The 23,220-nt window shown below is 32.1% G+C and overlaps 1 pseudogene; it reads left to right on the top strand.

Moving 5' to 3' along the window:
• Positions 1–7,697: 7,697 nt before the first annotated feature.
• On the top strand, positions 7,698–9,447 carry LOC120198809 (annotated as a pseudogene).
• The last annotated feature ends 13,773 nt before the right edge of the window (positions 9,448–23,220 follow it).

A 23,220-nucleotide genomic window follows, 5' to 3' on the forward strand; every position in this document is an offset into this window, starting at 1 on the left:
GTCCCTCCATTTTTTTGTGTATTGCCTAAAACTCTCGTTATGATTCTTTTCCATGCTTTGTAGCATAACTCGATCTAGCCTTATGTCATTGACATGCTTGTATTGTTCCAGAAATGACTTGGTCAGGTCTTTCCAGGTCTTGATATTTGACCGGCTTAGCTGGTTGTACCACCGGATGGCTGAGCCCGACAGACTCTCCTGGAAACAGTGATTCAGGAGTTGATCGTTTTCTCCATATCTTGTCATATTTTGATAGAACATGGTGATTTGAGCGGATGGCAACTGTTCCTGTCAAACTTCTCAAATTCAGGGGACTTGAATTTTGGAGAAAGAACTAAGTCTGGGACTAGACTAAATTCTGCGGCATCGACTCCATGGTAGTCATAGTCTCCTTTAACTACCTTCATTTGCTCCTCCAACTGCTTGATTTTTTCCTCCATCTTCTTTGCTTTGTCATCTTTGTCCAAATCCAGTACATGGTAATAATAAGGATTATTCTTAGGGTTAAATACAGAGGACGAGGGCTTCGCTTTTGTAGCAGATGAGTCCCCTCGAAGTTCTGGTAAGATTTCAGGTGAGATAACCACTTGTGGGGTAGGTTGTATAGTTACCCCTTCCGGTGAACCTGCCCCAGACGCACTAGTCTGTTGTAGGCCAACTAACTTGGCAACGATCTGATCAACCAAGGACTCTTGGTTCTTTGTGATTGTTTCTAGAGTATTTCGACTGCTCTGGTTTATCTTGTATTCTAGCTCTTTCTGTAATTTGGCCATGTTCTCCTCGATTTTCTCGATTCTTGCTTCCATCTTCTTCTTTTTCAGGCGGGTGTTATATGGATGGGGTGTGTCCAATGCTTGAGGTAGTGTATCCAATATGTGTTCCCTTTTGATGAGACATGCATATGTTAGTTAATGCAAATGTAAAGAAAAATAACAAAATGCAAAATATGTCTAGATGCATAATGCATGCAATGTTCGAGGCATTAATCCAAAAATGTGTCTGTTATTAGAAATAATCCTTATTGGGGACAAAAGTATTTTATCTTTTAAGAGACAAAAAATATTATGACAGCTTCTAACATGTTGACTAGTCTTCCGCCTTCATCCGTCACCGGTTGAATAACCTGTCAAACCACTCTGGCTTCTTTGGATGAACCATGCAAATGACGAGTTGTTTGCCCCAAAAAAAGTCTCGAAGGACTGCACCTCTAGCATTTATCTTTTGTTGAGCTTGTTCCCAATGAATACGTCATTGGAGCCCTTAATTGATTGGAACTATGTGAAGTCCATTTGTCTGTTTCTTGAATTCGCCAGCAATGGTCTCCAATTTCAGCTGTCGTTTTGCCATTGTTGCCTTTGAAGGGACTCCCAAGATCAGTAACCTTCATCTTGCCCCTGCAACCTCTTCCAGTCAATTCTTCCAATATAGACTTTCATTGTGCTTGATGTTGACCCGGTTCATTCTGAGTCCTTTATAATGCAACAGAATAATATACTCTTTAATTGTGGGCACCACGTCTTCTGGATTGAATGTGACACATAGTCACCTTGTAAACTATCCTCTGCATTTTCATCTCTTGTATTACAACCCATTTGTCCATTAATGCAGATTATTCATGTTTAACAAACAAGTTTTTGGTGGATCAACACCTCTTTTAAATGATGCGAATGATGAAAACAAAACAAAAGAGAACAAAAATGAAAAATGTTAGTGAGGTGGAAAAAAATCATGAAAATAAAAGTCCTACCCCATATGATATCTACCCCACATGCTTATTGTTCATACCCGAACATGATCTCTATCCCATAAGTTGATTTTGAACAAGTTTTAATTGCATATTTGTCTAGTTCGCATGTTTTGAACAGAAAGTAAAGCAGAAAATAAAATCAAAGTAGCCTAGGGTTTGGAATGAGGTTTTGGGGTAGGTTCTAATTCCTTGTGCTCTTCCAGGTTAGGTTCTAAAAAATGGTACTCGTGTTCTCCTTGCCGGTGCCCCCTTGGGCTTGCCAGACCCTTAGTCCTAAACCCATCACAGGCTTGTGTAGACTAAGTTAAACTCGAGATGACACATTCCCTTATGTCTATGCGGAGAATAAATTCACACGAACACATAAGGTATATGAATCCCGAAGGCTACTTGCTAGGCCTAAGCGGTGAATAAATTCACACGAAGGCGTCGCTTTCACCCCCACTTAAATAGGGTTCAGAGCTCGGGTATAGAGCTAGAGATGAAAATTTTGAAAATCTGAAATCATTGAAAAAACGTTAGTACAACTATTTATTTGAAAAATAATCAAAGGCAAATAATTGTAATCGAATAAATAAATTTAAATTTAAATTTACCATTTTCGCATAAAAAGACAACCGAAAATTAATTTCGGCCTGACTCACTTACTTATCCCCAACGAAGTCGCCAAGCTGTCGGGACCTCGGTTGGGCCCGAAATTGGGCTACGACTTGGACTAAATGCTTTAGAGTCACCACCGACCATTTTAAAACTAATTTAGGTGGGTCGGACACCATCTTACCTTATCTGCATTGTACCAGAAACGTGTTGGGTTCGGGAGTCGGTTACGGTCAAGGAAGGATTAGCACCCTTGAACCACCCTTTCGGTACCAATTAATTTATCGGTTGCCTTTTATTTCAAAAATTAAAAATTTAAATTTAAAATATTCGATTCGAGTTACTTACCTTTAACCGATTAAAATTACCACTGAAAATGCCCAAAAAATGTTAGATGATAAAATAAAAATAAATACGAGGAAAAAATTCTAAGATAAAATAGGTAACATAGATAATTAAAAGTTAGTAAAAAAAGAAAATAAATAAAAATAATAAAATGATAAAAAAAATTAAAATAAATAAAGAAAATAAAATGAATAAAATAAAAAAGTAAAAGGGTTAGTTTAAAAAATAAAATAAAAAAATATTTAAACTAAAACCGTGAAAGAAAAATAAAAAAAAAATAAAACAGAAATGACTAAATTAAAATAAAAGTAAAATAGAGAGTCCAAAATAAAAACAAATGCAACTAGTGACCAAATTGAAATAAATTAAAACAAAATTCCAGAGCTACAAATGTGGAACTCTCTAATGACCCATGTCCTAGTTAACCCAAAAATTCTATGAAAATCAAAAACTCTTGTTTCACGCGTGAATTCATTTGGATTTCAGCTGTTCTCGCCTCCTTCCCCTTTCTCTCATCTCCCATTTCATTCAGAAAACCCCAAAATAAAAACCTTACAGAAACGTTACCCTTGATGGCTTTGGTGATTCCTTCCACTCCGATGAAGCGCAGACGACCGGGACCAAGAGGTAAACTCCTCCCTCTCTCTTCCAAACCCCCTTTCGAAACTTCTCTTGTTTTTTCTTTTAGTTAGTACGTGTTGTTTTCTAAAGAACTCACCCCCCTTATTCTTCATTTTTTGTGGGTATTTATAAGCTTCGATAAAGGGGTTTGTTTCCACTAAATCCCGAGATCATCGGGATTTAGTTTGTTGACGAGGGTTTGTTGGTTGTTGGTAGGGATTTCGATGATGTGGAGGGAGGCGTGAGGCGAGAAGATTCTTCGGGTTGACCGTGGAACTCGGCTGGTAGTTGCAGGGCGAAAAGTAGCTGTCGGGACCGTCTTTCGGTTGGGCCTAAAATTGGGCTACGACTTGGATTAAATGCTTTAGAGTCGCCACCGACCATTTTAAAACTAATTTAGGTGGGTCGGACACCATCTTACCTGATCTGCGTTGTACCAGAAACGTGTTGGGTTTAGGAGTCGGTTACTGTCAATGAAGGATTAGCACCCTTGAACCACCCTTTCGGTACCAATTAATTTATCGGTTGTCTTTTATTTCGAAAATTAAAAATTTAAATTTAAATTTAAAATATTCGATTCGAGTTACTTACCTTTAACCGATTAAAATTACCACTGAAAATGGCCAAAACATATTAGATGATAAAATAAAAATAAATATGAGGAAAAAAATTCTAAGATAAAATAGGTAACAGAGATAATTAAAAGTTAGTAAAAAAAGAAAATAAATAAAAATAATAAAATGATAAAAAAATTAAAATAAATAAAGAAAATAAAATGAATAAAATAAAAAAGTAAAAGGGTTAGTTAAAAAAATAAAATAAAAATAAGAATAAAATAAAAAATATTTAAACTAAAACCGTGAAAGAAAAATAATGAAAATAAATAAAACAAAAATGACTAAATTAAAATAAAAGTAAAATAGAGAGTCCAAAATAAAAACAAATGCAACTAGTGACCAAATTGAAAGAAATTAAAACAAAATTCCAAAGCTACAAATGTGGAACTCTCTAATGACCCATGTCCTAGTTAACCCAAAAATTCTATGAAAATCAAAAACTCTTGTTTCACGTGTGAATTCCCCTTTCTCTCATCTCCCATTTCATTCAGAAAACCCCAAAATAAAAACCTTATAGAAACGTTACCCTTGATGGCTTTGGTGATTCCTTCCACTCCGATGAAGCGCAGACGACCGGGACCAAGAGGTAAACTCCTCCCTCTCTCTTCGAAACCCCCTTTCGAAACTTCTCTTGTTTTTTCTTTTAGTTAGTACATGTTGTTTTCCAAAGAACTCACCCTTTTATTCTTCATTTTTTGCGGGTATTTATAAGCTTCGATAGAGGGGTTTGTTTCCACTAAATCCCTAGATCATCGGGATTTAGTTTGTTGACGAGGGTTTGTTGGTTGTTGGCGAGGATTCCAGTGATGTGGAGGGAGGCGTGAGGCGAGAAGATTCTTCGGGTTGACCGTGGAACTCGACTGGCAGTTACAGGGTGAAAAGTAGTGTCTACATAATCAACATTCATGTATAAGATTAAATGTCATGAAACTACTAACAATAAATGCTTATATGTAAGTTTCATGTAAACTTTAATACAAAGCTTTATTGTATTTAAATAGAATTAATCATGCATAATCTTAATTCACGTTTAATGCACATTTAACATTTTATAACATTTTTAATTCGCATTTAAACGTTTCTCTCACCATTTTATTACAATAAAGCATGAAACAAGTCACTAATCTTCACATCCCTTCATGTATCATGTTTCAAATTATTGATAATGAAACGGAGTACTAAATGCAAACGTTAGTATAATAATATGTTTGCATGATGCAAACGTTTCCTTCATTTGCATTTAAAGACCAAACCCTTTATAATAAAACGGATCACAATTTTATAAGTTGCATTATAAAATTCATCAATAGATGCAAATGTTCAAACCAAATTATATAAAACGCATAAAGATCAAATCCTTTCACCGTTTCATTGTCGTAATGCATGAAATAAACCACCATATGTTGTTTAATATTATTAATCATGCGAAGTTTGGTTTTTCCTTCTAATATGATTTTGCCTATATGTCCTTCTGTTTTTACTTTGCCATATATATCTTAATTCCTTTCTTCTTACACTTGGTCTTTTAGTGTTGGACATGGAAGCAATTCAATTTCCACAGTTTATTTATAATATGTCAAAGTAAAATGATTGAAGAAAGCTTAGTGTTTAGGCGGATTAACAATACTCTTTAGTAAACAAAAGCTTTTCTTTAAAATATAGATTTTGAGTCCAACGCGAGCAAGTAATAGGCAAAGCCATAATCGAAAAACAGTAGAAAGATTTCGTTTCTAAATTGTTGGAAAAATAGACTGCTGCAAAACGAGGCGTTAGCACTGACTAGAAATTTTAAATAAAATATTTAAATAGAACGATAACCGTGTCGTGGTAATTCACTGCCTTAGAAACGAATTCGCCTTGATGTCTGTAATCGCTTAGCATGGTTCTCCAAATCCCGTACACACGAAAGATGGAGTGGACTTAGTGGTATTGCTCTCTCTCAACTCAAACAACACTAAAAAGATAGAGTGTTTCAAAGCAATTATCATCCGCTTGGGATGTCTCTCAAAAGAGAAAAACAGCCTATTATTGATAGACTAAATAGTAGGGGCAAAAATGTCATTTCAAACATATAATTTAATTCTATTAAATATTATTATCATTTCATATTTTCTAGCATTAACCAACAAAAACACTGATGGAGCCGTTGTGGGAAACTCTAAATCGGCTGCATGTGGTGATCTTTTAAGATCACTTGTGGGTGATTGGACTGCCGATTTTTCCGAAGACTATTGGTATATGTTCGTTTTTTTATGCTGAGCTTTGAGGAATTTATGAAGGGTTTTGTATCATTTGGGATATGAATTTACGAAAGATTATGGTAGAGACGGATAGTAAGGAGATCATTGTTGCGATAACTAAAAGGCCAGAGTCGAGGTTGCCTCGGCAATGCTTTCACACATTGAAACTCTTCCTTACCAAAATTGGGGAATAGAGTGGCTAATGGTCTTGCAAAACTGGCTTGAAAGTTACTGTTTGGGTTTCATAGATTCCAGACTTCACCGGATAATATAGTCAGGCCCGTCCCTAAGCATGGGCAAAAGGGTACTTGCCCAGGGGCCTCTTGCTTAGGCTCAAAATTGTAAATTCGTGTATAATTAAAAGATGATAAATTATTTATTTAGTCACCCATTTATTATTTTATTTCTGTTTTGGTCATTAAATTATTTTTTTAAATCATAATTAACGTTATATTTTATTTCTTTTTTTATTATCCACCATTAAAAAGTTAACAACAAAGTTGATGTGACATTTTTCAATTAATTTTTTACTTTTCATTTAATTATTTTTTTATTATTTTTTTGATAAGATGAAGAATGTTAAAATCTAACATGTACCCTTTTAAAAGAAGATAATACTTGTTTTGTGTAAATAGTTAGATGTTTAATAATTTTTTTTGATGTTTTCTATTTAAAATTTAATGTATTTATTAGTTAGTTTATTGAACGTAATATAAAAATAATTTACAAATAAATTTATTTAATTTAATTGTTCTTACAATTAAATTTTTTATACGTATTAGGTCTATTTTTTATTTTGATCATATACCATTAAAATCTCGGGAACGGGCATAAATATAGTTGTTTTGCTGCATGATGACAGAGTGATAGTGTCTCTACGCATGGGGCTGTTATTGCCATTATAAGCATTTCTTAACTGTTGCTTTTTTTTTTTGATAAATTAACTGTTGCTTTTGCTATTCCCTTTACATTCATTTTTTATTAATATATCAAATAATTTTAAATATAAATCCAATCATTATAAATAATATGATATTTTAAAATTTTAAAATATACATCATGAAATTTCCAATTTACAAAATAGGGTAAACTATACGTTTAGTATTCAATTATCATTTTTTATTCTATTTTGATCATCTAATTATTATTATTTTTAAATCATATCTAACATTACGTTTTGATATTATTTTTTTAATAATTCGTCATTAAAAAATTTAATAGAATCATTGATGTGACATTTATTTACTTTTTCAACGATGACATTATATTATCTTATGATGATATATCAATATCACTGTTAATTTTTTAATAGTGGAAGACAAAAAAAACCAAAACGTAATATTAATTATGATTTTAAAATAAAAATTAATTTGGTGATAATAACGGAACAAAAATTTTACTTGAGATACTAAATCCATAATTTATCCTAGAAAATATCACATTAGTGCCCAAACTTTAAAGTCCAAATTCTTCCCCAAACGCAATTCCAATCAACAATATGTGTAGTTCAAGTTGCCTCAGCATGCAAGCAAAAGCAAAAGCAGAAAGCAAACAAAAGGTGCTTAATAAGTTTCTAAATCCCAGCATTGCTTTTCATCCAAGAGTGTCTCTATTTCCTCTTGTAATTCTTCTTTACTTACAGTATTTCATTGTTGAATTATCTGTTCGAGGTTTCTTCTTCTTATTCTTCTCCCATCAAAGTTGGAGCTTCAAGATTAAGTATGGCAACTTTGAGTGTTGGTCCAACTCTCCCTACAAGGCCAAGACCTTCCGTGTTTGAACAAAACAAATCTCTTTTTATTTCCAGAAGAAGATCTAAGCAGAAGAATCTTTCTGTTTTTCCTGTAATCTCTTCTTTCTACTCTTTTCTGGAATTTGGAAGATTATATATTGATCTGATGCTTTGGGTTGAACTGAAACAGGTAGCAAGGTTGTTTGGACCAGCTTTATTCGAGGCATCAAAGCTCAAGGTTTTGTTTTTAGGAGTTGATGACAAAAAACGCCCAGGGAAGCTTCCCAGAACTTACACACTCACTCATAGTGACATCACATCTAAATTTACCTTAGCAATCTCACACACCATTAACAACTCTTAGGTAATTTTATTCATAACTCATTAATCTTTTTTTTATTTACAAGAGAAAACAGGGTATTTGTAATTTGTGTACAAAATGATTTTATAATTGTGTTGCGTGGATCGTTGACGATCCATCTCTTCTAGTTAAGGAGGGGAACTGTATTTAGTGTAAGAATAGTTATTAACTAGAGATTTTCGGTGAGAAATAGGAGAAAAGTGGCGTGGTGAGGAGATTGTTCTAGGTTGAAGAGAGAAGAGTTAAGAGAGAGAGACTCCTCTCGGTCATGGCTAAGGGATATTTATAATGATTTTAACTTATGGTGTTACACATACAATCATTATGATTACTCATAGGTCGAGATACTAAATAAATTTGGTTTGTGTATTATATTTGGATCAGAGAGCATAATACTCTTGTACTCGTAAGATATGTGTTCCTTGAAAGACTGATAAAGCGGAAGGATTTCTCCGAAAATCTTAGTTGGGGTTCGGTTGCAGTTGCAGGGATGGGCAAACAAATTGTACAGAGATGAAGTGGTGGCAGAATGGAAGAAAGTGAAGGGAAAGATGTCATTGCATGTCCATTGTCACATAAGCGGAGGCCATTTCCTCCTAGACTGGTGTTCTAGGCTTAGATACTTCATCTTCTGCAAAGAACTACCTGTGGTACGTTATTCAATCATTCCATTTCTGCAAAAAGGATTAAATTATTAAACAAGCCCCTTGCATTTTTTTTTCTTTAAACAAAGGTACTGAAGGCGTTTGTTCATGGAGATGGGAATTTGGTGAAAACCTACCCGGAATTACAAGAGGCATTGGTGTGGGTTTATTTTCACTCAAACATTCCAGAATTCAACAAAGTAGAGTGCTGGGATCCGCTGGTCGAGGCTGCAGCACCTTCTAGTTGTGGGAAAAGGCAAGATGAATTGACAAGTAACTGGGAATTGCCACAGCCATGCCAAGACAATTGTGACTGTTGTTTTCCACCAATGAGTTCCATCCCATGGCCACAAGAGCTTCCCCACCAGAATGAAAAACATGGGTCCCACCAACGCCAAATCACTCTACCAAATTTGGAAGTGATCGAATAAATTATTGGATAAACTATGTATTTAGTCACTTGTATTTTGGTCACTTAATTTATTTTTTAAAATTATATTTAACGTTTTGGTGACATGTTAGCATCACACTGTTATTTTTTAATGATGAATGATTTAAATGAAACCAAAACATAACCTTAGATATGATTTTAAAAAATATTTTGATGGTCAAAATAAAATCACGTAAATAATTTATATTAATTATATATTTAATTTCAAATCTAAATGATTGGCGACCACTCTTAGTATAATTTGTACATTCTTATGTGAATGAAAGCAAATGACGTGAATATAAAGTTAAAATTTTATGATTCTTTTTATAAATAGGGTACTCTATATAAATGATCATTAATATTTGAGTAAATTTTTATTTTTTCTATTTATATTTCAAAAGTAATAAATTAGTCGATAACATTATTGATTTATAACAAATTAATCGCCTAACATTAATAACTGTTAACGTGGGTGACGGAAACTAATGTGTAAAGTTAATCTGAATTTTTGGAATTATTTGACCACAAGGGACCATTTTGACCGACCCTCACCCCCTCTTCTTCTTCTTCAACTCACTATTTCTGTTGAAATTCCTAAACTTCTCTCTATCTTTTCTTCATCTCGTCTAATTAGAACCTCGACTGCACAAGTTCAATACTGCCTGAAATACTTATATAAATATAAATCATATTTAAACACTTTCTTGTAAAAACTGAAAACGGGGAGCAGATTCCATTCACTTCCATTGGTGTAAAAGGTTCTCCAAATAATGCAAAACCGATTAAAAAACATGGAGTTGTTTGCAAGAAAAATGTAGCTGATAGACGCATGACTTCAAAAATAGATAAAACTCGTTTTCTAAATCTTGGAGGAGCTTTAGAATTTCAGCGTATTTCTAATCACTCGTCAAGTTTTGGTACGTTGTTGCAGCATGTTTGTATTTTTAACTATTTTGGTTGGTTAATTAACCTAAGTTCGTAATAAGGGTTAAACAAGGAACATTCCTTTGATTCCTACCTTCTAGAACATGAAGCAGTTAACTTACCCACCTTTTCAGAAAATGGATCATTTGAAGATGGGTGTTGCTAAAGTCGATGCACATCATCCCAATGTTCTTTTAGTGGAGAAATCTCTGTCCCGGTATGCTCAAGAGTACCTTCTTTGCTGTTATTAGCGTTCTCTGCACGAGTGCTTAGTGTGGTCTACACCGACAACATCTTGAATAGACCTTCCATCATGTTGTCGTTCGACTGTAATTTGGTTAGATCCCAAATTTGTTCCATTCAATTGCACAGAATCCCTGTTTACAGTCATCCTTGTGGATTTAGATAAGGCACTCAACTCAGTCACATTATGAACCAGAAAAATTAGATCCTGGTGATCAACATCTTGCAATTCTAGAGGGTCATCACAGTAGAACTTTTCTTCTTAGTTTTCTTTCTCGATTTCTTGATCATATTTTCTGCATTTTCTGGGCCATTGTTGCATCGCTCTAAGGACTCCAGCACATCTTTAATCTCATAATCAGTTTTCACACAAGTAATTGAAGGCAAACAGTATGGTTTTTCCATTTTTGATTCCTCTTTTCCATCAGTTTTGTCGGCTTGCTCAGCATTACCTCTCGAAAAGTTCAGTTGAGCTTCTCTAATTAGAGGAGGAGAAGAAAAAAAAAATGATAGATTTCAGAATGAGACGAATAAAAAAATGAGGAGGTGAAGCCGGTCAAAATAGTCTGACGTGGTCAAATGATTTAAAAAGTTATATTAATGTGCCACCTTAGTTTTTGTTACACACGTTTAAGGTCAAGTGACCAATTTGTTATTTTTGAAACTCCAGTGAGAAAAACGAAAATTTACTCAAATATTAGTGATAATTTATATGGTTTATCTTATAAATATTCTGACATCATAATTTATTTATGTTTTTTAATAGCCTTAAGAGTTAATTTTGTATTCATAGTAAATAAATAGTAATAATAATATTAATAACTCTTAATTATATTAATTATTAAATTATATTATATTTATTAATGTTCGTTATTATCTTTTGACATACTCATAATCATATTTATGGACTTTCATGGTTTATGATCCTTGGGGTCGGCCTGGTATGGCATATTTCGTCTTCAATAGAGATATACTGATAGGCAAAACAATCACTGTTTGATAAGGGTAGTGTAGCTAGAGATTTTACTTGTATTGATGATATGGTGAAAGGGTGTTTAGGAGCATTGGATATTATGAAGAAGAGCACAAGCAGTGGGGGGAAAGATTTTAATTTGGGGAATACTTCTTTTTCTCCTCCTCCTCCTCATCGTTAAAAATCTCAATTTCAAGTTTTTTTTTACGTTGAAAATCTTAATTTAAGTTCAGCGTCATTACAACCCATCAAGTTACCCCAATTGGCCAACTTCAGGTTTGTTGCCATGTCTGAACCCTACTCACAACATATACAATCCCATTACGCAATTTCCACTGTGATTTAGCAAATGCGGTGGTATATCTTCACACTGCATTTTGTACTCCATTGCTTGTAATATTAAAAGCTCAAATCATGCTGGATTCCAACAATGTCCCCAAACTCATCGACTTAGGACTAGGTATTCCAATTCCTCAAGGGGAATCACAGCAGGAGAATGCAATTAAAAGTCAAAACTTAATCAGAAAGATAGAGGAAAAAAATCAATGGATTCCAACATATTTACAAGTAAACAAAAGCGTCATATTGGATTCATTATTCATGTCGATATCAAAGCTAATATTTGAGACTTAATTCTGCCCATGCACCTTTGTATTTCTCGGTAAACTTGCAGGTTCTCCGTAAACCATGGATGCAAGCTTGTAACAGCCGTATTGATAATTTTTTTTTGGATAATTCATCAATTTTATTACCCAAAGAAGCATAAAATGCTACAAAAAATATCGATCTCAACACCTAATGTACAAACTACATACAAAAAATATCAGATCGGTTCTAATATAAACCCCATGAAGTACAAAGGTTAGAGTTAACTCTATCAGTCCTTTTAATGTTTTTACCCCTAAGCTTGATTCCTACAAATTCTTTGATGCAAATCAGAAGATCATCATTGGCTCGGTGATATCCTCTAAATATTCGTCTGTTACGCTCCTCCCACAAAAGGTATAAAGAAGCACACCATGCAAGCTTAAGGATTGTAGATAAGAGAGACTTTCCTTTCCAAGATCTCCATGTTGAGCATTGTTTATTGATGCTGCTGAGAAGTAGAATATTTTTCCATAAGAATGAAGCAGTATCACAGTCAAAGAACAGGTGGTTTCTAGATTCCATTTTATCATTGCACAACACTCAATTCCCTTCGGTGATAATTCCCATTCGCATCAGTCGGTCTCGGGTTGGCAGTCTGTCGAGGATTGCCATCCAAGCAATGAGACTGTGCTTAGGAATATGTTGTGGGAACCAAATCAGTGAATGCCAGAGAACTTTGATTTCCTTCACCCTAATCTCCTGCCAAATGTCTTTAATAGAGGATGCCCCATTCGAAATAGGTGTGGTTGCTGCATTGCGTAATTTGAGGATATTGTCGCTCTATACACGTCTGTATGCCATAAGAAGAAAAAAGAAATGCAGGTAAGAACGTTCTAGCTCATCAAGCTGGTGAAGAGTAGATATCATACTGGAAACAAATTTTCAGGTTACCTGTATCATGAGCAAAGTAGCAACACACGATGTGATAAGCTCGGAAGGAACTTGCTCGTTGTTTCGAGGTAATCCAGAAACCAAGTATTTTTTATAACTGATATTGCCATTCTCTGGCTCTGCTGACTTAATCAACCAACCACTAGCTCGAATTTTAGTTAAATATATAACTAAGGAAGAAAGGTACTTGTACCTTAATAGCAACATCTACCGCGAATGAATCGGAGTGGAGATTGCGTAATGGTATTATGTTATGGGTTGTAATGGTATTGAAGAAGAAGAATGTGAAACGTGGATCTTGTTTTTAATTTTTTTAATTATCTCCTAATATTCCCGTAAAAGGGTTAACGAAAATTAACAATCGAATATTAAAATTAATGACCAAAGTTGGTCAGACAAAAAATAAAAAGAAACTATTTGTATAATTTACCTTAATTTTTTCTTGGTTCGTTGCTCCATTTCTTGCCGGGATCCACCATCCAAAAATGATAAGAGTGGGTAATACCCTGTGGATGAGAAGTGAGTGTTTGTTGAGATCTTTTATTATTTGGGTCGACGGAAAATATGTTAATACTATATATTTTTCTGGTGAATATACTTTTTTTTATGCATTTTTTAAAATATGACTTACGTCTGATTTTTCATAAGTTATTTTCGAAACTATTCATTTTATGTAATTAATATTATTTTCGTATCATTTTAACAAAAATATTAATTACTAAAATATTTAAAATATATTTATTAATATTTTAAATAATATAATATTATATTTTTTAATATTATTATATTATAATAATATATGATATTATATTATTATTTTTATAATATATGATAAATTATTAATAAAATTTATATTATTTATTAATTTACTAAAATAATATTATTTAATTATTAATAATGAATAATATTATTTATATATTTAATATTAATATAATAGTCTAATAATAAAAATATTTAAAATGTATTTATTAATAATTTTTAAAACATAGTATAATTTTTTTATTTTGATAAATATTTAATATAATTTATAATATTTTCATTTTAGAAGAATATACTAGTCTTAATGAATTTATTTATAAAATTTTAGAAATAATATTTTAATAATAATATTGATATAAATAATATTATATAATTATTATAATATTTAAAAATAATAATATTAAATTTTTATAAAAAATAATATAATTTATTATAATCGATATTTATAATAAATACTTTCTAAAATATTTATCGACTAGTAAAAAATTATGTACAAACAATTATGAGGTTGATGAAGAAGTGATCAGGGATGACCGTGTTACTCGATCTTGGACCCAGGTTTAGGCCGATTCGATTTCAGAGTTGGGCCGGCTCTAGTTTTGGACCTAGAGATGAATTTTGTGCTTTAAATTTTGGTTCGTAAAGTTTAATAGTTTCCCAACTACTTTCAGGTAAGTGAAATTCATCCAGTGTTGTGTGGTTCGGGCAACAAGGGTATATATATTTGAGGCAACAAGAGCTATGTTTTAGCAGTTGCAATGGCTAATTAGGTTGAAAACCATCGTTAAATGCTCTCTTGGTTGTCCTTTTTATTAATCGATCTAGATTAATAAGAAACTATTTCAAATATTCTGAATCGAATTTAAAATCGAACATAATATCTTTTTCCTGATCTTTTGATAAATATGATATTGTCATCGAACTTTTCTCTTTTCTTCAATTAGGGGTGAGCAAAACTTGATTCGACCGGAAAAATTAATTTTTTTTGACTTAGCTCAAAATGAATTTGAGTTGTAATTTCATAAACTCGATTCGACTAAAAAAAATTCAATTTCAAGTCAAGTTATTGAATACAACTCGAATATCTCGAATGGTAAGTAAAATAACTTGAATTATTTTTGTAATTAGTGGATCTATTTTTAAGTTTGAGTTGAGTTTCTCGACTATGTATGATATATGTGTATCACATATAAAATAATATGAATAAACATATATGTATTGTATATAATTATAAAAATTCATTTAAATTAGAATCAAATTGTATCATAATACTATAAATAATTTATTATAAAATGAATAAAAGAATCGTTTATATTTAACAAACTAATTACATAGTTTGAAAATAAAAATAAAAATTAGAAAAAAAATACATTAGAAGTCCTTGTACTTAAAGAAAAATCTAATGTGGCATTCGTATTATTTCCCCCTCAATATAACCTTCTAACTCAAAAAATAAATCCAATGTGACCCATCGACTAATGCTTTTCACCGTTGACCATTACGGTGTTTGACATGACAGTCACAGTGTGACGTGACAGTCTAAGGTGCTGACGTGATAGTCTACGGTGCTGACGTGATAGTCTACGGTGCTGACGCGACAATCCACGGTAATTGATAATGTAGCATATAACATGGTATATAGTCTAAATTAGTAGCTCAAACATGATAGAAAGATTGTCACGTTAGTACCATAGACTATTACGTTAGTACCGTGAACTGTCACGCCAGCACAATAATGGTCAATAACGAAAAACGTTAGTCAAAAGGTCATATTGAGTTTTTTTTCTGAGTTACAAAATCACGTTGAGAGAGAAAATAATACTAAAGTCATATTGATTTTTTTTTTAAATACAAAAGCTTCTGGTATTTTTTTTCTTTCAAAAACGATTAAATTTGAGAAAGTATAACTTTGATTTTATTACGAATTTTTGATTAAAGATTAGAAAGTAATTGTGTGACATCAGCTTTAGAGATTTTCAAACTTATTTCATGGAATTGGAAAAATAAATTTCCCACAAGGAAAAATCCATTCAAACACAGAAAGTATAGCCGTGATTGGGGGAGATGTCGGTGGAAATTATGACAGTTTTATACTTTCCAAAGATGGGGAGATAGTTTAAGAGCATATCTAAAACAAAATACAAATTCTCCCGATTATAAGGTACTAGATTATAAGATACTATTTTATTATGTATATTGATTATTAAAAATTATAAAATATTTTTTTAATTATAATAGTTATTTTATTGAGTCTCACGATTATTAAAAGTTAAAAATGATCATTCGATTATTTATTATATTTTAAACTTGTCTTTTTTCATTAATTAGTCACTGTCTAAACTGGATGTTAACATGATGATTGAGATATAATAGTCGTTTGAGATTCTAAGATCAGATTTTATTATATTACAATAAACATGTTAACATTTAGCTGAGAATATGGTCATTTTAACGAAAAAGGACGGGTTTGAAATATAATGAATAGTCAGATAACCATTTTGTACTTTTTAATAGTTGAATGACTCAACAAACCAACAAACTATAATTAGAGGATAATTTTGTAACTTTCGAGAGACTTAATAAAAAATACCCTATAGTTGACAATCATTTATGTATTTTACCAAAAAATATAAAGATGGTAAGTTGGAGACAGTTCTACTAATCTATATACGATATTAAATCGCGAGCTGTTCTACTCTTTAGGAGGTTTATAAATGGATGGAGTAATTTAACAGTGAACTGTAGAACATATGGAGAAGGTGATAATTTTTTTCTATTTTTAGATTAACCAAACATTGATTTGTATTTCATAAAGTACAATATGAGCAATATGATAGGCTAATTCATAAATAAAAATGAATTTTAGACTACTTGATAAATTATAAATAATATAAAATAAAAATATTGATTGATTTAAGTATAAGTTCTAAATTCATTTTATTTAAAAATATTGACGAGTGTTTAATTTTACATATTTTTATTATTGTTTACCTCTTATTTATCACTTTGATATTACTGATTTATTTTTATTTTGAGTTTATTTTGAACATGAGTTTCATTGGATTAATTAGCCTAAAAACTAGTAGATTTCTACAATCCATTCAACATTTTATAGAAGACAAGCATAACTTCCTTGAATATTTAATTTGGTATTTACACGGGACAAAGTTATCCAGAAGATGAAGAAGAATTCAACCAGGAGACTTAAATATTTATCTTTTGTGATAAACCGTTTTAATTTAGGATTTTTAGTTGATTATTATATTATTACTTTATTTAAGAATTAGTTGTTTTATTAGAACTCTTATTAGGATTTTTAGTTTGATTATTTTAGGAATTAGTTATTTTATTTTCTTAGAACAATTGAATATCATATTGAAATTTATTTTCCTTGGTTATTTATTGTTCTACTTTTCTTTCATCTTCATCTTTCTTTCTTTATTTTCTTTCATTATTATCTTTTCACAATTCTAAACATGATCCAATCCATGCTTAGCTAAACTTCTACTTAGCCAAAGGTTTTTGCGAAACTCAGTTTATTCGTGAGAATTGAATTGATATTCATACCTTCATATCGTATTCTGATTTTCTGGAAACTGGGAGTGTCAATCGATCATTCCCTTAAAAGTTTTACATCTTCAACTCAAAAGGTGCATGTTGATTTGAAGACTATTTTGCTTGAAGTTTGGAAGTCGGATTGGTTGGTCGTAATTCAGCTTCATGTGAACAAACTTAGCGATGAGCGTTAAGGGGAATCAAGATCGAGTACGATTTTGGTGAGAACTATAACTCGAGTCAGACTTTTGCATAATTTAAAGTTATTCTGGATGTAACAGTGATAGACGTGATTAGACCAACAAAGATTGGATTTTGGAGATATACTTGAAAATTTTGATTAACCAGAGAAGAGTTAACTACAGGGGTTGAGCCCTGTTAACTATAATGACATACATCACGAAGGAAAAATTTTATTTCAATGATCAGTCAAAATTTAGGCTGGATGTAACAGTGATGACGTGATTAGACCAACAAAGATTGGATTTTGGAGATATACTTGAAAATTTTGATTAACCAGAGAAGAGTTAACTACAGGGGTTGAGCCCTGTTAACTATAATCGACATACATCACGAAGGAAAAATTTTATTTCAATGATCAGTCAAAATTTAGGCTATAAAAACCTGATGCTATATCATCTTTATTGAATTTTTATACTTTATTTATTTTCTCTTTATTATTATTTTATTCAGTATTTATATATTTATTTTATTCATTTATTTTCATTAATTTTAAATCCCTTTTTATTTTCTTGCAGTTGATTCAATCCGAGAAACAACATTATCAAACTTCCTTAGTCCTTATGGATTGACCCTACTTCTTTATACTTCTTGATTTATTTATTTGAGAATTAGGAGTTATTTTTATTTGGCAAATTCGACGCTTGTCAAATTGGCAACGTTGCCGGGGACATCGACAAAATTACTAATATTGTTTCTTGTTTTAATTTATGACCAAGAAAAATCCAGGCGAACAAGCAGATTGGGTACCTAAGATCGAAGCACTAGCCCGAAGAGTATGCGTATGTACACTACGATAAAGGCAACAATAACAACAACAACAATCAAAACTTAATCCGGAGATACCCTTTGATTCAGAAACCTTCTCTGACGTTGAAGAAGACTTTAAAGAACCAATTCCAATGGATTAATAGACGATCCGAGAATTAGCTACGACACATACCGAACCAACATCGTTATGCATCACATTCCCTCATGGAGAAACACCATTTTAGCTCAAGACGGGGTTAATTCATCTTCTCCCTACCTTCCAAAAATTATCTGTATAAGTATCTCACAAAATTTCACGTGATTTGCGCCAGCATGAAACCATAGGGAGTATTTAAGGATCATATTAAACTTCTTGTTTTCCTGTTTTCCTTAGCTGATATGACTCAACTTTTCTTGACAAGTTTTTTCCTATGGAGAAAGCAAACGAATTCAGGAGAAGCATCCATCCTAAGAGTTTACCAAAAAGATAACGAGTCACTATATGATTATTAGGAACGATTCAAGAAGCTTTGCGGTAGCTGCCCGCTGCATGGATTAATTGAACAAACTCTTCTCCATTACTTCTATGAAGGCTTACTTCATATAGAGATGAAGATGATTAACACAACAAGTGAAAGAGCTCTCGTCAACATGACTCCATCGCGGCCAGAAATCTGATTTCTACTATGGATACCAACTCTCAACAATTTCGCCCATCTAGTGAACCCTCACGATAGGTTCACGAGATAATTACTCCTTCTCTAGATGATAAAATTGATAAGTTAAGTAATGTGGTTCAATATCTCATTGCAAGTAAAACAAGACCAACAAGGTTATGTGGAATCTACATAATGTTGGATCATCTCACAAACAGTTGTCCGATGCTTTTAGAAGATACTACAACTCATATGGATGCAGTGGGAAATTTTATGGGACCTCCCTCAAGGCCTCACAATCCTTAAGCCAACACCTATAATCCGGGGTAGAGAGATTATATGAATTTCAACTATAGATAGAATCCGAGATTGAATCAAACATATCAACAAAGACCACCTCCATCTCAACAATATCAATTGCAAAATTTGTCATTAGAGTTGATCGTTGAGCGACTCTCGATATCCTAGGAGAAATTTCAAGTTAGGACTGAAACTCATTTTCAAGAGCTCAACAAGCAGATGAGTCAACTAGCTCAAGTTGTGAGCCGATTGGAATCCTAAGTAAAATACCTTCTCAAACTAAGCCAAATCTAAGACAAAACATCAGCGCCATTGCTCTTCGAAGTGGCACCGTCGTTAAAACAGAGTAACAAAAAGAAATTGATGAAAAGACCCAAGAGAAGAAGAAAGAGTCAAAAGCTACTGTTCCATCTTCTATGCCATCTCCCTATGCCGTTCCACCTCATTTTCCATCAAGAATAGTTAAGCGAGATAAAGAAGCTAAGGAAAAGGAAATACTTGATGTATTTCAGAAGGTTGAGATAAATATACCCCTCTTTGATGTTATTAAAAAGGTTCCACGATATGCTAGATTTTTGAAGGATATTTTCACAAATAAAAGGAAGTTTACTGGTAATGAAAAGGTAAACTTAGGTGAAAATATTTCTAATATCTTTCAATGTAAAATTTCACCTAAGTACAAAGATCAAGGTATGTTTGCTATTCCTTGTAAAATTGATAATGTAGGTATAAAATGAGCTATGTGCGATTTGGGTGCTTCAATAAATGTTATGCCTCTTTTGATATATAACTTACTTATTGTTGATGTTTCGAAGGAAACATGTGTAGCAATCCATCTCACAGATAGATCCATTGTGTATCCTAAAGGAGTTTTTGAAAATGTGTTGTTAAAAGTAAACGATTTATTTTTTCCAGTGGGTTTTTACGTAATTGACATGGAAGATGATTGTTTCAACATTTTTTCCATCTATTTTGAAGGCATTAAAGTTGGAATTAAAATCACTTTCGGAACATTTGAAGAATACATTTTAGGTGAAGGAGATAATTTATCTATTTCGGATAAACTTCCAAAGCTGAAAATAATCCAAAGAAAAGCATATAAGAATGATAGAAGGAAAAATTATATGATCTTAGAATTTCTCATAACGAATTTCTTAGTTTCAAAAAGCGTATGAATTGGAGGAAGTATCTCACGCGGAACATGTAGTCTGAATTAGGTCATCGAGCTAACCAAAAGCGCTCTAATGGGAGGTTACCCATTTTACTTTTTTATTTTATTTATTTTATTTATTTTTATCTTTTTTTAGGTACACTAGGTATTTTCTAGTCGAGATGAAAATTATTGACACATCATTGATTCGAATAAAGGTCAATGTTCCTATACCACCGGATAACCCACCGACGTTAGACATAGGGAGTATTTCTATCCCTTCTCCTTTACTTTATTTATTTCTCATTGGGACAATACTCTGTAAGTGAGGGAGGGTAGAGTGGGAATTTTACCTTATTTATTCATGTTGGTTTGATGGGATATCTCGATTCTTATGACTATTAATTGCCTTGGTTGACTTGTTAGTTTTGTCATGACCCCTTATTTTGAAGCTTGAGTTAATCTTGTTATGCTTGAATAATGGATTTGATTTGATGAAATAATTTGATGAAAGCTTGTAACCTTGTGGTATAATTGTTAGTGTTGCTTAAATATGAGCTTGTGTTTGTTTTGCTAGTGATTGATGTTATCTTTAGGTCTGTAACTTTATGAGACGATTTTGAGTGATAGATCGTTTGAATGTGACCAGATTGAAGAACCGAGGCGAAGTGCTTGGGTTGCCATCTCGTTTCCAGTTTAAAGATTCGATAAAGAGTTGAGACTACATAATTAAAAAATAGAGAGAAGAACAAAAAGAAAAAAAATTAAAAAAAGGGAAAAAAGGAGAAGAAAAAAATAAAAAAAACGAGAGGAAAAACAAGCACTTGAAAAAAAGAGTGAGTGATAAAAAGGGGAGGAAAATAAAACTCACACTCCACCGATCACTTATCATGAGGAAACTAAACTTGGTTTGATTTCGTTTCACAAGCAAATACCAAAAGCTCTGCATATCTACCTCTTATTCATTTAGTTAATTGTTGTTTATCAGATTATATTGTCACTTTCGTTTGATTATCTTGTCTAACTTCTTCAATCCATGCATGTACTTGGGATTTTACATAAACTTTTGAGTTAATATTTGGTGAATTATGGAAATTGGAATTGATGTATGCTTGAGGACAAGCATTGAATAACTGAAGGGGAATTTGATGAGAGTTTAATATTACATATTTTTATTATTATTATTTATCTCTCATTTATAGCTTGGATATTACTACTTTATCTTTATTTCTAGTTTATTTAGGATAGGAGCTTCATTGGATTAATTAGCCTAAAAACTAGTAGATTTCGACGGTCCATTCAACATCTTATAGAAGACAAGTAGAATTTCCTTGAATATTTAATTTGGAATTTACATGGGACAAAGTTATCCAGAAGATGAAGAAGAATTCAACTAGAAGACTTAAACATTTTTTTTTTGTAATAAACATTTTTAATTTAGGATTTTTAGTTTAATTATTCTATTATTATTTTATTTAAGAATTAGTTGTTTATTAGAACTCTTATTAGGATTTTTAGTTTGATTGTTGTAGGAATTAATTATTTTATTTTCTTAGAACTCTCGGTTTATAAATACCACTTAGGTTCAATAGTTGAAATTCAGATTGAAATTTATTTTCCTTGATTATTTATTGATGTTCTACTTTTCTTTTATCTCCATCTTTCTTTATTTTTTTTTCTTTCATTATTTTCTTTTCACAATGCTAAGCATGATGCAATCCATGCTTGGCTAAACTTCTACTTAGCCTAAGGTTTTTTGCGAAGTTTAATTCCATTCATGAGAATTGAATCTTGATCTTCATACCTTTAAATCATATTCTTGATTCTCTGGAAACTGGAGTGACAATCGATCATTCTCTTAAAATTTATTACATCTTCAACTCAAAAGGTGCATGTTGATTTGGAGACTGTTTTGCTTGAAGTTTGGAAGTTAGATCGGTTGGTCGTAATTCGACTTCCTATTAACAAACTTAGAGGCGGTCTGTTAAGGGGAATCAAGATCGAGTTCGATTCTTGGTGAGATGCTATAACTTGAGTCAGTCTTTTCCAAAATTTAAAGTTATTTTGGATATAAGGGCAATAGACGTGGCTAGACCAACAAAGGTTGATTAACCGGAGAGAAGAGTTAGCTGCAGGGGTTGGGCCCTGTTTAGTATAATCGACATATATCACGAAGGGAAAATTTTATTTCGATGATCGGTGGAAATTGAGGCTAAGCAAAACCAGATGATGTATCATCTTTATTGAATTCTTATACTTTATCTACTTTATTTATTTTCTCATTATTTTTTTTCAGTATTTATTTATTTTATTTCATTAATTTTAAATCCCCTTTTTATTTTCTTGTAGTTAATTCAATTCGAGAAACGATATTATCAAACTTTCATAGTCCCTGTCCTGTAGATCGACCATACTTTTTTTTATAATACTTTATTTATTTATTCGAGATTTAGGAATTATTTTTATTTGAAAAATTCGAGGCTTGTCAAATATATAAATCAAAATATGGAAATTTTTATAAGTTCAATGTTGTATTTTTTATATGTTGGTATATAAAATGCAATTTATAATTACATTATAAGTATGTTATTATAATTTTTTAAATCAATTTTCGCCCATAATGATTCTACCAGTAAAGATTGGAACGTTATAGGCAATTTCCACGTTTTCACTTCGTCTAATCTCCACTATCTTATCAGGCAAATCATCGAGGAGGAGGCAAGGAAAGTTTTCTTTGATATGGCTCCCTTAAAGCGTTGGGATGTGACGGCGTACATGCTTATTTCTACCAAAA

This window comes from Hibiscus syriacus, unplaced genomic scaffold (assembly GCF_006381635.1).
Source record: "Hibiscus syriacus cultivar Baekdansim isolate YM2019G1 unplaced genomic scaffold, ASM638163v2 tig00004797_pilon, whole genome shotgun sequence".
NCBI lineage: Eukaryota > Viridiplantae > Streptophyta > Magnoliopsida > Malvales > Malvaceae > Hibiscus > Hibiscus syriacus.